Source organism: Hyaena hyaena, unplaced genomic scaffold (assembly GCF_003009895.1).
Source record: "Hyaena hyaena isolate Hyena2069 unplaced genomic scaffold, ASM300989v1 scaffold_446, whole genome shotgun sequence".
Lineage (NCBI taxonomy): Eukaryota > Metazoa > Chordata > Mammalia > Carnivora > Hyaenidae > Hyaena > Hyaena hyaena.
Genome location: NW_024081081.1, coordinates 673962 through 690753, shown reverse-complemented (window position 1 = coordinate 690753; position 16792 = coordinate 673962).

The following is a 16792-nucleotide window of genomic DNA, read 5'->3' as shown; positions in this document are numbered from 1 at the left end:
TCTCTCTCTTAGGCTCCTTGCTATTCAGTCAATGTTTCTTTTCCTGGAGAACTGGGATCTTACCTGCTCTTCCCAGTGTGGTGCCAGCTGTAGTGCCCTTTGTTGCCCTCCATGTCCCTATTTCCTCCACCCTACACACTCCACCCCAGCCCACTCCTCCACCCTACTTCCTCCCATTGCCTAAGCTCCCATCCAGATCCCCTGCCTCACATCCCACATTTCCAACCCAATATACTACCCCCTAACTTTGCACTGCACCACGCCCAGTTAAAAGATATACTTGGTCATATTAGAATTCTTGAGAGAGGCAAAACTATAATTGTTAAAGTCTGGGTTTGGAGACGTGGGCCTTCGCAGAAGCCTATTTTGTTCCTGTGGTCATTTTAATTTTTTAACAACAGTTTAATAAGGTTCTTAATACAATACCTTAATAGAGTTCACTGTAGTCGTTTCATAAATGTTAATTTAACTAAGATGTCTAGGGATCTTGGGATCCTAAGAGAGGATGCCCAGAGAAGGCAGTCATGAATACAAAAGAAAGTTACCCACAATGGGATAAAATACAGAGCCTAGGGAATGTAGTCAGTGGTATTTGTAATAACTTAATAGTATAACTTAATAGTGACAGATAGTATCTACACTTGTGGTGAGCACAGCATAAGGTATAGACTTGTCAGATCACTACATTGTGCACCTGATACTAATGTAACATTGTGTATCAAGTGTACTTCAATGAAAGAAAGAGAGAGAGAGACAGAGACAGAGACAGAGAGAGAGAGAGATAAAAGGAGGAAGGAAAGAAGGAAGGAAGGAAGGAAGGAAGGAAGGAAGGAAGGAAGGAAGGAAGGAAGGAAGGAAGGAAGGAAAGGAAAGGAAGAAGTCCACCCAAAGACTGCATTTCAGTTACGGGGGAACCTAGATTTTGGTGGGGGAGAGAAGAAGGGTATATTAAGGTCATTGATTTGTGACATAAAGAAATAAGGCTTTTGTATTCTTTTTATTGGAGTGAGAAAAATTATGTGAGCTGAAGGGGAGTAGAATATACCACCCCAAAATATGCCACTTTGGCATATCGATTATTTTGAATTGAATTGATGTTATTTCAGAAACAGAGAGTGCAAGAAGGACACTCTGACCTCCTTCATCCCTCTGAGCCCGTGAAATAAATCTCCCCTGAGAAAGGCACCTTTCCTGTAGCCAGGAGACACCAACAGAGATAAGAAGTTTAAGGGCAAGAAAGCTGTATCAGTAAAATTTGTTACTTCTTCACTAATTTGCTACCTCAAGCCCAAACCCTTCTTTGTCAAAGCTTCACGGATGTATTGTTTTCTTGTCTAAAAGGTATAAAAGCCTCCTGCTTTAGCCACCTCTTTGAGTCTCGTGTGTTTTTTGTTTAGTTTTTTTTTAAATGTTTATTTATTTTTGAGAGAGACGGAGACAGAGCATGAGTGGGAGAGGGGCAGACAGAGAGGGAGACACAGAATCCCAGAGCAGGCTCCAGGCTCTGAGCTGCCAGCACTGAATCAAACACTGAGCTTGAACCCACAAACTGAGAGATCATGACCTGAGCTGAAATCTGATGCTTAACCAGCTGAGTCACCCAGGCGTCCAGAGTATCATATTTTCATGAGCTCCCAAACATAGGAAACTAATTTGTTCTTCTCCTCTTAATCTGTCTGATGTCAATTTAATGATTAGAGCAAAGAACCTGGAAGGGAAGAAAGGAAATGTCTTCCTCCCAGATAGCACTTTTAATTTTCGTCTTGCTCTATCATGTTGACGATCTGGGAATCTTCGGTGTCTCACACAGTGTCATCTGGAGCCCCCATCTGTGTACCCGGTGGGGAGCCGGTCTCTTCCCTGAGCTGCTCCTTGCCAGAGAAGGAACAATAGCATAAGTGCATTTTTATATAGGTTGCTTATTTTCTATTCACCCAGCACTTCACACAGTCGTGTGGCAAAAAATATTTTATATTTATTTCCATATAATTTCCTTTTCTTCTAGGCCTCCAGCTTGCAGCAGAAGAGCCACTCTTAAGGTGTGATAAGAGGTATAAATGGTCCTCTTTGCTCTAAGTAAAAGCAAGCAGTGTAATTACCCACTTCACTTACTCCCATGCTGTTAGAGGATTTCAAAGGCTCTTCTGAAGGGGGGAAGGAGACGCCTGGTCAGGAGGATGTTTTTCTCTGCCCAGACACTAGCTGCAGGCAGAAATATCCATGCAAGAAACAGCCGCTGCAATTTGCTTATACAACTGGCTTCTCTTATGCTAGGCTTCTGAAGAGGAGCAAAGATGCCCAGTTGGTTAAACTTCAAGGAAAATATTGGAGGAACAGAAGAAAAAAGCAAGAGCAGTGACTATTTAAGGTCTCCCGACTTCCCCTATCCCTCCTGATTCTGGTCTCTGGGGTCTATTTTTTGTTTTTTTGTGTGGTTTTTTTCTTAGCTCTTCATTACTTAGGATTTCAATTGCCTCAACCTCAGTATATGCCACTCTAGTGGCTTAAACACATGGAGGTGAATTTTTCTCTCCTAACATAGAGTTCTAAGGCAGGCAGACAATAGTGTTGGTGACTATCATTTAGTGATCTTATCAGGGCCCTAGACTCCAACTCTCTTCTGAATTTCCTGTTTCATCTTTAGAAACTTGCCTTCTGTCATCATGTGCCTCCCTTCATTGATAATAGATGGCTGTTGCTTCTTCAAACTTTGCATCCGCATTCCGGAGAGAAAGAACAGACAGGGTGGGGACGCGCAGGGACGCCACTTTGATCAGGAAAATAAAAACCAGTTCCAGAAAATTCATTCTTTCATTTCATCAGTCAAAACAGTGTTACATGATCCCCCCAGAGTGTAAAGCAAACTGACAAAGGGGCCATGGGCTGGCTTTCTCCATCTTTATTGTAGAAGCTGACAAGGGAGTGGTAGCCACCACACTGTGCAGAATTACGATTTGGTTTTGTGCCCTTGTTCCTTGTCAGGGGAAACAATTTTTTTCTATGCCCTCTGAAGTCATCTAGTGGGGGAATTGCAAATTAAACTGACAGGTGGCTGGGAGGGGAATGGGGACACTTCTGGAAGGTGAAGTGACTTTTTAGAAGGGGAGAAGCACTTTTTTGGGAAAAATAACATTTTAAAACATATTTTTAGGTTTGTTTATTTATTTTGAGAAAGAGAGGGGGAGGGGAGGAGAGAGAGAGAGACAGTGAATCCCAGCCATGCTCTGTGCTGTCAATGCAGAGCCCGATGTGGGCTGGATCCCACCAACCGGTGAGATCCTAACCTGAGCCAAAATTAAGAGTCAGGTGCTTTAACCAACTGAGCCACCCAGGCGCCATGCCCCCTCCTTTTTAAAAAAAAAACATTTTTAAAGTTTATTTATTTGTTTTGAGAGGAAGGGATGACTTTTTCAAAAGACAGGAAAAGATCCCCTTAGGAGACTAGATGGGAGATAAGAGAGTCTGTGACAATGTTTGTTTGGGTGCTATGGGTGCTCTGGGTGCTCTGGGCACAGTGTCCACTTCATATCTTGCAGCAGATATGGTTAGAGTACTTTAGGAGGAGATTTGTGATGTCTGGGTGCTTCTGGGAGGCTTTGCTTTCAGGCAGATTAATAAGTTTAGGAACTCAAGTGGCTTAAGCTCAAAATAATTTTTACGCCCCAGTGACTGATTCTGGATCCCTAATCCTCAATCTCAATTTCACTTTCTCATATCAGACAACTCATACCGCATTTGCCTAGTGACTCGGCATTTTTTAAAATGTTTATTTATTTTGAGAGAGAGTGTGCATACGCACTTGAGAGAGTGGGGGAGGGGGAAGAGAGAGAGAGAGAGAAAGAGAATCCCAAACAGGCTCAACACTGCCACTGCAGAACCTGACTTGGGGCTCAATCTTACAACCATGAGATCATGACCTGAGCCAAAACCAAGAGTGAGACACTTAACCAACTGAGTCACCCAGATGTTCTAGTGACACAGCATTCTTAATGCTCAACTGGCCTCAGACTCCATCCAACTCCACACTAGCATATTTTTAAGAAGGAACGAACCCCACTCTGATACACTGTGCCATTTAGATTTAAAAAGTGGTTTACAGAAATTAAATTAAAAAAACTTGCTTTGGTAAAGGGATCCAAATAATTGAGATGATCTCCTCCACCAAAGGAGAATACGTAAAGAGGGATTCATTTCAGTGAGTGTTACTATTTCTTTCCCTTGCAAATACTTAATTATACATGGACAAAGTGAAAGAAAAATAAGTGATCACTTGGCACTACAGTGACGAACCTAAATTACTGCTTGGCCCTGTCCGGTGCTGAATTCTGCCTCCTGTTCCTGATTATGTTTACCTTTGATGGTTCCTTGAGATTCAGCAGCAGGACCTGACCGGGAGGGACTGCAGTTTCCCTAGGCCTTTGGTTACGGATGCCTACCTGGGAAAAGAGTCCATTCCTTTAGGAAAAAAAAAGTTTTGGACAATTATTTGCAAGTAATTGCTCAATTTTGTAGCATTGTACTCTACTCTAATAAGCACACAAAGTGCTTTAGTAGCCAGCTTTCCCAGTGTCGAGCTTTTTAGGAGACGTTTTATGGCAAAGCTATTATTACAAAACTAGAACACAAGTGAAATTTATGCTTCCGTTTCAAGGTGGAGCAAAGGTGATTTTCCTTAAATGGATTATCCGCCGCTTATCTAAAATGAATCATAACTCAAGGTCACAGATGAAACAGCTTGTGTTCATGGTCTGGAATATTCTAGCAGCCCAAACCAGTAAGGTGTATACTTAATTTTATAACTCCTATCAACTCCCTATGGCTTCCATGTTATGGATCAGCCCCCCCTCCCAATTTGTGAGTCAGCTGTCAAATACTGTGTGACCGTGGGGAATGGGAGTGGGGGCAGGTGGTGTTAGTGCCTTTTTCAACCTTTTTCAACCAGGATTCCTCCAAAGAATTAAACCCTAATGTCCTAGGGCATCCATTGAACATTATTACTCTTATTACTCTAGAATGGTACTCACCATGTATCATCCTCGAGAGGACTGAGTAAATAGTCACACACTGTATTTTATCCTCGCGGTGGTTGATATGAGTCCTCGTGGAGAATGGCTACCTGACAGTCAGTCCCAGCTGAGCCTGTGAGCAGCCTACACCTGAGGCAAATATTTCAATTCAGTAGCCTTAGTCTCCTTATCAAAAAAAAAAAAAAAATGAATGGATTGCTTCACACTAATTCCAAAATATGCCTTATAGAAGGTTGTTCTAGAAAAGGTTGGGGTCTTAGGAAAGCAAATCAAATACCGTGTTGAGTCAAAGGTCCTTCCTTTTGCATCCCACCAACGAATAAGCAGGATAGAAATTCAAGAAAAAGATTTTCTGTGTAATTCCTCTCCTCCTACCCCGGGATCATCATGTCCTCTACACTGCCCGTCTTTTCTGTTTTGTAATCATAGACATTGAGCCTTCATTCAGTTCAATAATCTCTTCTCTTTACACTTCAATGCTGACTCAGTTGAGAACAAATTCGTACCTGCCTTTCTACATCCACTGCTTACCTATTCCTCTCCTCAGGTCTGTCTCTCTCTACATTTGCCTAAATTTGGAAATATGGAGCTGTCAGTCCTCCATGGCACCACCTAAAGTGTAAATAGATGTCTGAAGACATGAAAATGCCATATATAATATATATAAATATATAAACCAGACATTAAACCCCACACCTGAAATAAAGTAAAAATAAAATAAAGATATAGAAACCAATTTGACAATAAATTATGTTAAAAAATAAAATAAAGAAATAGGAAAAGAAAGAGCATATGATTTCAGAATTACATATTTTGTTCAGCTATCTGCATATTGTCTCCTTCTTTCTTTTATTTCCCTCACATTCTCAAGGTAAGTAGAGATTGTTTAATAAAAGGAGTAAATAATGAGAAATTCTACAATAAACAACTCTACTGATTCCTGTGCTATTTTGAATTAGTCTCTGTTCTTTGATAAATGAAGGTATACAATGATGAAGGGGGCTTGAGACTAATCAAGTGGATTCAGAACCTGACATCACAACTTGCATAACTCTACTCTTGCATAACCAGTGGACATAAGTATATACAAGGCTGAAAGTAGTAGAGAGAAGATCTCAGATGTCCATAAAATCTTTCACTCTCCACTCTGAAGGTAAACTCTTAGGAATAATATAGGAAAATAGAGAATATGTTTTGAGAAAGATTCTAAAGCTGAATATAACCTCTATAGGAAAATGCCATTGTTGTTTACTGATGTCTGCTATGGCTCAGGTTAAGTGAGAAACACTATGGTCTTTCCTGGCCTTTTCGACTCTAATTAGCTTTCCTCAAATACATTAGGCTTAGACTACAAAGCAGAAGTAATCAAATCCTGATAGTACACAATCTTTCTGGTACGCAACTGATTATGATTTTGCATTCTGAATCTTAAAAATTTCTATCATATCACCAGAATCCCTGAATAAACTGTTCTCATACTATTAGCCAAAATGGTTGGACAAATGACTTTTAGCCTTCCTTTGAGCTTGGAGATTCTATGGTCCAATGAAACACTGACTTTTTTTTTTTTTTTATCAGTAACTCACTTGTATTTGTCTCCTTTATTTTTATCTTAACATATTTTTAAAAGGACAATCTGTCTGAAATATATCGAGAAAAATATTACCTACTCTGGACACCTGGGTGATTCAGTTAACTCTCTGACTCTTGATTTTGGCTCATGTCATGATCCCACAGTTCGTGAGGTTGAGCCCTTTGTTGGGTTCTGGGCTGACAGCATGGAGCCTGCTTGGGATTCTCTCTTTCACTCTCCACCCCTGCTCACCTTACACTCATGTTCTCTTTCTCTTTCTCTCTTTCAAAAATAAATAAAACTTAAAAAATTACCTACTCAATATGATTAATGGCCAATTCCTGATCTTAAAGACCAGGCATAATATATTTAAAAAGTGTTAAAAGTGAAAAGAAAAAAAAAGTCTTAATCAAGTATTCTATATCCAGCAAAACTAGCCTTCAAAAAAAATGAAGATGGAATAAAGCCATTCCCAGGTAAAGAAAGTGTGTGGGAGTTTGCAGCTTGCAGACTTGCCGTATAAGAAATTCTAAAGAAAGTCTTTCAGTCTAAAATGAAAGTATATTAGAGCATAACTGGAGAATAACAGTAAAGATAAATACACAGTTGGTCACAATTTTAAAAATAATGGGAAAAATTACCTGAAAGTAGTTTTTCTTTGAAATATAGATTGTTTACCTGTCACTTCACTTTTGGCAAAATTTTAGTGGAGACATCTATAATTTTAGGAGACAAAAAATGTACTTCACCTAAAATAATTCCTCAGAGCAGAGATTTTGATATTTTAGAAACAAAATTTATAGGGAAGCATTGTAGGAGATATAAAAGTCTCATTTTTTTGCACATTAATTGCTAAATTACTAAATTTTATACTGTTACTAAATAATTACTATTTAGAATTTATAGATAAATGTATTCTGAATCTGTGTGTCCTTAAAAGTGTAGCTTTCTGTTGCTGTGCCCTTGTTTGTCTGTTACTCTTCCTTCCACAAAAGCACAAGCCATCAACCAAAACCCTAGGACTGGCAATTATGGAGAGAAGGTCTCAAGACTGACAGTTACTCTTACTTTTACTGAACCCTTAAGAATAGATATAAAGGCTAATTTGCTTGGTGGTGATAGCCTCTGTCATGTCTATCATGTTATATGAAGAGTGAATACATGATACAATTTCAATACATCACTCTGTCAGTCTACAAATTTTTCCCATCAGTATACATAAACATATAAATAAAAATATACATATTCCAAGAGTGAGGCTCAATATTGTGATGAATACAATGAGGCATAAGGCCAAGATGCAACTTTTAAGAAGCACACTTTAAGGAGAATCCATAATCAGGAATAAAAAACATATGTAACGTCTAAATATTCTACAGTAGAATACTAAAATTCTCATATTCATTGTGTGTAAAATAAGAGTAGTTTTCCTTACGTATCAATTTAGCTTAATTTTAAAGTCAGAATCTCTTGCGTTCCAATCCTGTTTCCAACATTTATTAGTTGTGTGACTTTGGCATTGAATCTATGTGTGGTATTTTCCTTGTTTTAAATGGAACTAGCAGTATCTTCTTTATAGAATTGTTGTGAAGCATGTGTATTAGGCTCTGCTGAAATAATTCTACATAAAAAACAACTTTCACATCAGAATCGCTGCTGTCAATGCTGAGCGTGCTTCAGATCCCCTGTCTCCATCTCTCTCTGCCCCTCACCCCGCTCATATGCACATGTATTCTCTCACTCAAAAATAAGTAAACATTTTTTTAAAAAACTTTCCTTAGACAATCTTTCATTAAATAAATAAATAAATAAATAAATAAATAAATGTGCAGATTTGTTCTCTTAAAAAAATAAGAAAATTGGTACTGATTGGTTGTTTGATGCAGGGTTGTCACAAACCTTCAATGTGCAAAAAGAAATACTGCATCTGCAAAGTGTAATAAAGTAGAGCACATTAAAATGAGCTATGCATGTAAAAAAAATAAAAATAAAAATAAAAAACAACTTTCATACCACAGTAGTTTATAGAAACAAATACTTCTTTCCTATTCATGTTTTGTGGGTGGGCTCTAGCTCAACCAAGCTGGTTTGGCTTGGGTTCAGATCTGTTTTATATGTCTCTCATTCTGGATCAAGGCTGAGGGAGTATGCTCATCTCATGTTCATGACAGTACTATAAAGGATGAGCATAAATAGGTAATGCCTTTTGAACCCCCCACTTAGAACCTGTGCATGTATGGGGTGCCTGGGTGGCTCAGTGGTTAAGCGTCTGACTTCTGCTCAGGTCACGATCTCACGTTTCGTGGATTCGAGCCATGGGTTCGAGCCCCGCATCCGGCTCTGTGCTGACAGCTAGCTCGGATCCTGGAGCCTGATTCAGATTCTGTGTCTCCCTCTCTCTCTGACCCTCCCCTGCTCATGCTGTCTCTCTCTCTCTCAGAAATAAAAAAAAAAAAAAAAAAAAAAAAAANAAAAAAAAAAAAAAAAAAAAGAACTGGTGCATGCTAGATCCGCTGAAGCAAGTTACATGGCTACACCCAGACTTAACAGGGTAGGAAAGTATATATTTCTCCTGAGAAACCACACCAAGGCTTGAGAGAGAATGACATTTTATGAACAAATAATATACTCTGTCAGAGTTTGTAAAGTGTGTTATGCAGAGTTGGGCATTCTCCCCTTTAAGTATTTCCTATCATTGTTGTTATCAGGACTCTCTGTCCATTATCATTTATTCGTACACCCACCTATTTGCACAGCTCCACATACCAATTCTAAAATTAACTAATGTAAAGCAGGGATGGATCACATAGTGATTATTTGCTTGGGTATGTTTCTCCAAGACAGTGTAGGGTCCCTCAGAAGAGGAGCTCCCCTTTCGATACATATTACAAGCATTGTATATAGTGTCCTTCTCCAGTGTTTCCTCTGTTGAGATTCCTTGGGTCCCTGAGGTTGAAAAATATATCTCTTTTGTCTTCTTCTATATCAGCATTGTCCCACAGAAGTATCATGTTAGTTACATAGGTGATGATGTAACATTTTCTAGTAGTCATATTAAAAATATTCAATACGGGGCGCCTGGGTGGCTTAGTCGGTTAAGCGTCCGACTTTCGCTTGGGTCATGATCTCGCGGTTCGTGGGTTCGAGCCCCGCGTCAGGCTCTGTGCTGACTGCCAGCTCAGACCCTGGAGCCTGTTTCAGAGTCTGTGTCTCCCTCTCTCTCTGACCCTCCCCTGCTCACGCTGTCTCTCTATCTCTCATAGAAATAAATAAAAAACATTTAAGAAAAAAAAAAATAAAAATATTCAATAAAATTGTCCAAAATATCATTTTAAGATATAATCAACATAAAAATTATTGAGAAACTTACCATAAGATATATTAAAATTTTTTCTTTATATTAAGTCTTCAAAATTCAGCATGTATTTTACATTATAGCACATCCTAATTAAAATTCTTTATATTTCAAGTGCTCAATAGCCACCTACAGCCACTGCCTACCATGTTGAGGAGTATAGGACTATATCATACCTTTCCTTTATCATTTATTATTGTGTGGGTGAGTTTCTTCTTTCCATTAGAAGTAATGCCTTTACTTTTGTCTCTTCTATGGTACCTCTGATGTTTGTTTGGATGCTGATCTTAATTCAGATTTGACCAGACATTAAGTAAATAAGTAAAGATGCACAGTCTTGAGAGTAAGAGTTAAAGGAATGAAAACACTGAGGTACAGATTAAATATTTTACACACTAAACCTCAAGTCTTATCTGCAGATGTGTAATCTTATTTTAAGCTTCCTCAGATCATCTTAGGTACCATTTAGAGAATAGAACATCTTCAAATATAACACATACTCAAATGATTTTCGTAAGTCATTAATTTGACCAACCTATGAAGCCAAAAGTTCTCTCTATTACAAGGTAGCTGAGGTTTACTGAAGCAATTCAACACAACTTATTTTTTATAGATACTACTTAACAGAAATGACTGCAGGGATGTTATGTGCCTATAAATAAATCCATAAGAAGCAACAGTGCATGTAAGGCAGTAACTTCTGTTAAGAATCAGTGCAGTAGCTACTGAGAATAGATACAAAAAAAAAAAAAAAAAAGGAAGGCAGCTCGTGATCTATATGTTAGGATGTATTAGGTGTCAAGGACAAATGGTTGTCTATAGCCATTTGGTTACTGATGGTCATGACCCTAAAGTCCTTCATTTCATACTAAACTACCTCTACATGTTTTGTGAAAAGCTGCTTAATTATTGTGTGATGAATGCTATGGGACATGGTGGAGTATAATGAAAATATAATTTGTATATTTCCTATGTCTGTTTTCTAAGTTTGAAATTTGATATAAATCTATCTCCTGGGGAACACACAACACTATAATACTAAATATTTGGGGGTGGTGTTAAGACTTAAAAATGAACATATAAATCTGTTTATAAATTGAAAGAATATCCCAATTTTAGGACCTATATGAGCATAAAATGTAGACACACAGTTTGCTGTAGATGCATGTGAAGGAAGAGAAGTCGTTCCCTGTGGAAAGGGTGTGGTAGAGCACACTGGCTTTGTTCAGGCACCCTGAGCCTCAAAACTGGTTCTTCCACTTATTAGCTGTAGGTCCCTGCACTGGCAAAGTAAGCTTTCTAAGATTTTTTTTTTAATTAAAAAAATTGGCTTAGTAATAGTAAGTCCCTCACCGGTGTGTTTAGACTTTCATATACTACGTGTTCAATATATATTAACTGTTGCTGTTCGTGATTTTCGGAAAGGAAATATCTTTGGCTATTTTTGAAAAGTCGGTAAAATCTCTTTATTACTGAAAAAAAGAGAATACAATACGTATTACAGTGAAAAGCTGGACAAGTTGCCTGAACATAGAGCTTCCTTCATACCTTATTCTCCTTTGGTTTTTGATACCTCTTCTTAAACTGACAGACCCATGGAGAAGTTAAGACCTACTTGGTATATTTCAATTAACTCTTTAAACATGTTGAAACTGAGCAATATTATTTATTATCTATATTTTGCTTTAAAAGTTAGAAGAAGCAAGGAAAGAAAGATGACTATGATTCTGTCATCCCTCATTTGTGTTCTTAGTGTCTCTCTCTACAGCAGCAACTTCTGACTTCTATATCTTAGAACTGTTATACTGGAGCCATTACTTTGTTGGGATCACACAAAGTTGTGTTTAAAGATACAGATGATGATTGTATCAGCCTGATACATCTCAAATACATTTCAGATCATAAGGGGCCAAGAAAGTTGGTCTTATAATGTAATTAAGTGCTTTGTCCCCCATGAATTGGACTAATAATCCAGTTTTCAACATATCCAGTCTAGTTGATTATTTCTATTTGCAGCCTGATACTTTGTTCTCAGGCTGCTATGTAGTAAAGGATAATTAAAGACATTTACACTTATCTTGCCAGCAAGAACATTGCTCTTGCTGTTAAGGAAAAATTCTGATCTGGTGTGATTTATATTTGCATAATATCCTGTTACAATATCAAAAAGAAAAAAGGGGACCACTTTGCTGAAAAACAAAGGAAGGTATTGAAATTGAGGTTTATAGAAGGGAAAGTAAAGTCATGAATAATCACTGTCAAAGAAAACAGCTTATTCTATCAGTTTGCTCCCACGAAATTAAGCCTATTTTCTCTTGGAAGTGGTTAACACATAATGGAAGCAACTCTGTCAAATTTGTGCTGTATGGAATTAATCAGACACCCAACTGGCTTCTTAACTTTGTGTTCCACTTTTCACCTGGCTGGGTGTAATGCCAAGGAGAAACAACATTTTAAAATTCAATTTTACTTTCTCTACCTCCCGTGAATCAAAAGTCAACCAAAACAAGTCTTACAAAATGCTGTTTTCACAAAAAAAAGACAAGTTTCCACAGGAAAATAAAAATGAAATTTATAATTATCATTTATTCAAATTGCAAATTTTGAAGACCTCTACGTCCCAATTTAAAATCATGTTAACACACCTCATGATTCAATTATTATCATTTGGTTAATTTTAACCAGCATCAGCCCTTACAACTTAAGAAGTATTTCTTGAGTCATACCATTTTCTTTCCATTTTAAACATTTAGATGTGATCTGTAAAGCTGTAGGGTGACCAATGGTCCCAGTTTTCCCAGGACTGAGGCTTTTCTTGGAGGTGAAGAATGACACCAGGGCAAACCAGAATGGTTGTTATTCTATAACAAAAAACTCAAAGAAATTTCTTAGGATAGATCAGTATTCAAAGTGAAAATCTTCTGCACAGTGAAAAAAGCTCAATGCAGTTACACCTTCTATGAGTCAGCTATGGGGCTAGACACCAGAGATGCAGACTCAGTTTTTTATATATGTATATACTAAATATAAAATAAGAGAGAAATCAGCAGAGAATTCAGAGTAGAGATATGTACAAGGACACAGAGGAGTATAATGAGACTATAACTTGTCTATTTCCCTTGTTTGGGTTCTAAGTTTGAATTTTTATATTTATGCCTATTAAAATTAAATTTCACGTGTTTTAAGTATATAAGTAAGCTTATATTCCAGCAACTTTTAAAAAAATGTTCTGCCTTTGTAATCAATAAACTCACCCACTAAATCACATGAAAAATAAATAATCCCTGAAATAAATCAACTTTGGGGTCAGTATATAATTGACTTTATTATACAAGCAACCTAAAGGTTTATGGATTTTAGCATCTTGACCAACATTTCATACTGATAAAGGGTCAACTCACCAAGATGATATGCCAGTTCGAAGTGGTAGCAACCTAACAAAAGAGCTTCAAAATATATGAAACAAAAACTGATAGAATTAAAAAGAAAGAATAGGCAAATTCACTATTATAGTTAGAGAATTCAACATTCTTCTTAATAACTTATGTAATGGGTAGACACCAACAAAAAAAATCAGTAAGAATAAATAGAGAAGACTCAGACAGTACTGTAAACCAACATGAACTAACTGACATTGAGAAAACAGTCCACCCAACAATAGCCGAATATACATTCTTTTCAAGTGCACATGGAATATTCACTAAGGTGGTTAATGTTTTCGGCTTTAAAACTATCTTTAATAAATTTGTAAGAACTCAAATTATACAAAGTATGCTTTCTGACACAACAGATAGAAATCAATAGCAGAAAGATATCTGGAAAACCCCACACATTTGAAAATGAAACAATGCATTCCTAAATAACATGTGTCAGAGGGGAACTCATAAGCAATATTGGAAAATACTTTGAATGGTATAAATATCTGTGGGATACAGTTAAAGCAATGTTCAGCCGGAAATGTGTATGTTTAGCTGTTTTTATTAGAAGAGAAGGAACAGGTCAAATCAATGATCAAAAACCCCTACAGTATGAAACAGAGACAGTGTGGAAGGGTGGTAGAGAATTAGACACCAAGTAAACAGGAAAAAGGCAATTATAGAGCAAAAATTATTAAAATTGAAAAGAGAAAAACAGTAGAGGGAATCAATGAACCAAAAACTGATACTTTGAAAGAGCAGTGCAGTTGATAAAGTTTTAACTAAATAGATCAAAAGAAAGGGAGAGAAGACACAAATTGTCAATATAAGATATAAAAGAAGGGACATTACTATAAATTCTACAGATATTAAAAATATATTATGTGAATATGATGAACAAATATTGCCAACAAATATTTTGACACTTAAATTAATGATTAAAAAAAATCCTTTGAATTTCTACCAAAGCTCACTAGAGGAGAAATAGATAAATGGAAAAGTCCATATTTATTAAAGAAATTGAATTCATAGTTAAATACTTTCCAACAAAAGAAAACTACAGGCCTCGGTGGCTTAACCATCAGCTCTTATAAAACATTTATGGATGAAATAATACCAATTTAAAAGAAATTCCCAGAAAAATAGAAGAAGAGGGAACGTTTCCCAACTTACTTTTATGAGGCCAACATTATCCTGGTACCAACATGAGACAAAGGTATTCAGGAAAAGAAAGGTGCCTTTTTGGCTCGGTTGGTTAAGCATCAGACTTTGGCTTAGGTCATAGGTCATGATCTTGCCTTTCCCAAGTTGAAGGCCCATGTTGGGCTCTGTGCTGACAGCTCAGAGCCTGGAGCCTGTTTCAGTCTCTGTGTCTCCCTCTATCTCTCTGCCCCTCCCCAACTCATGCTCTCTCTCTCAAAAATAAATAAACATTAAAAACAATTTAAAAAAGATATTCAAGAAAACTATAGGCCTGCAGTATACAATACAGTGGTCTACTGTCCCCTTGAACCATGGCTAGTTCAAAGCTGTGTGACAAGTATAAAGTAATTATCAGATTTCAAACACTTGGTGTGAAAAAAAAATTACTACAAAATATACGATTATATTCATGTTGATTAGATGATGAATAAATTAAATAACGTATATTTAAAAATAATTTTGCTCACTTGTTCATTATTCTGATGTGGCTACAAGAAAATTTTAAATTCCATATGTGATTTTAACTATATATCTTCATGCTTATAAAGAGCCTCATGAAAAGTCTACAAGTATATTCCATACTTGTAAGGAATACCTCATACTCATACCTCATACAGGTAAGAGTATTCATTCTCATTATCCTTTTTCAACTTGTAATAGAGGATCTAGCCTATGTAATAAAGCAGAAAAAGAAAGAAATAGAAGATAAAGAGATAGCTATATGTAGTTGGAGAAGTAAAAGTGTCTTTATTCACAGATGGCATAATTATCTCTGTACGAAATTACAAAGACAAAGATATACAATTTAAACTGTTAGAACTAATAATTGGGTTTAGTAAGATTTTAAGACATAAGGATAATGTACAAAAATCAATTGTATTTCTATACATTAGCAATAAACAATTAGAAATTAAAAATGTAATAGTGTCATTTACAATTGCACAAAAATATGAGATAGTTAAGAACAAATATAACAAAATATGTACTGGATTTGGGAGATAAAACTGCACAGCATTGATGACAGAAATAAAAGAAAACAACTAAATAAATGGAGAGCTAGACTCTGCTAATAGGTTGGAAGACTCAATATTGCTAGTATGTTAATTCTCTCCTAACTTACTTATAGATTCAGTGTGATCCCAAAGTTCCAGCAGATGTTCATTTTTTAGATTAAAAAGCTGATTCCAAAATTTACATGGAAAACTCATAGCACCAGAATGAGAGAATGATGATATAGGACTCACATTACCTGACTTACTTTAAAACTACAATTTTCAAGACAATGTGTTATAGTCAGAAGGATAGACCCAAAGGTCAATAGAACAGAAATAAATATATTTGATAGAGGTTTTAAAAATACCTATAATGTATTCAAAGCAATTTAAAGACCAATTCATGAGGTATCATCCCATCTACAGTTACTCTGTAGAATAATTATCTAAGAAGGGTGCCTGAGTGGCTCAGTTGGTTAAGAGCCCAACTCTTTATGTTGGCTCAGGTCATGATCTAAAGGTTCATGAGTTTGAGCCCTGCATCAGGCTCTGTGCTGACAATGCAGGCTCTGTGCTGAGAATGTTTGGAATTCTCTCTCTCCTTCTCTCTGCCCTTTCCCCACTCATGCTCTTTCTCTCTCACAATAAGTAAATGAATATTAAAAAAAAGAATAATTATCTAAGATTTTCTTTCTTTAAACCTTAATACAGAGACTTATAATAACTAACATTTATGCTTACTATGTACCTGGCACTCATATACAATTTATGTATAGTAACATTTATTTTTAACATCAACTGTTATTACACAGATAACTATGATCATAACCATTTTACATCTGGAAAACCTGAGACAGAAGAGGTTCGGAAACTTCTCCAAAGACACAGAACTATTGTCCTGAGGTAGATCTTGTATTCAGACTTGGGAAGCCCTGACTCCGTAATCAGTTCATTGTGACTGATTGTTACCTAGGTGCTTATGAAATAGCAACAATCATCATCCTTCCTCCCTACAGTCTACACAGAGATTATTGGATGTGTGGATACATGAGCTGAGAGAGGCTGGCTTTGGACACTGTGCAAAGCCTTCAGTGTGAGCATTTCCTTGTTGTTCGAAGTCAGCTTTTAAAATGCCCTTTGTCTCCATTCAGAAAATGTACGAGCAGCGCTAGCATACCATTGATATTTTTCAGAATTTCACAGTATGTTTCATCTAAAAATTTTGT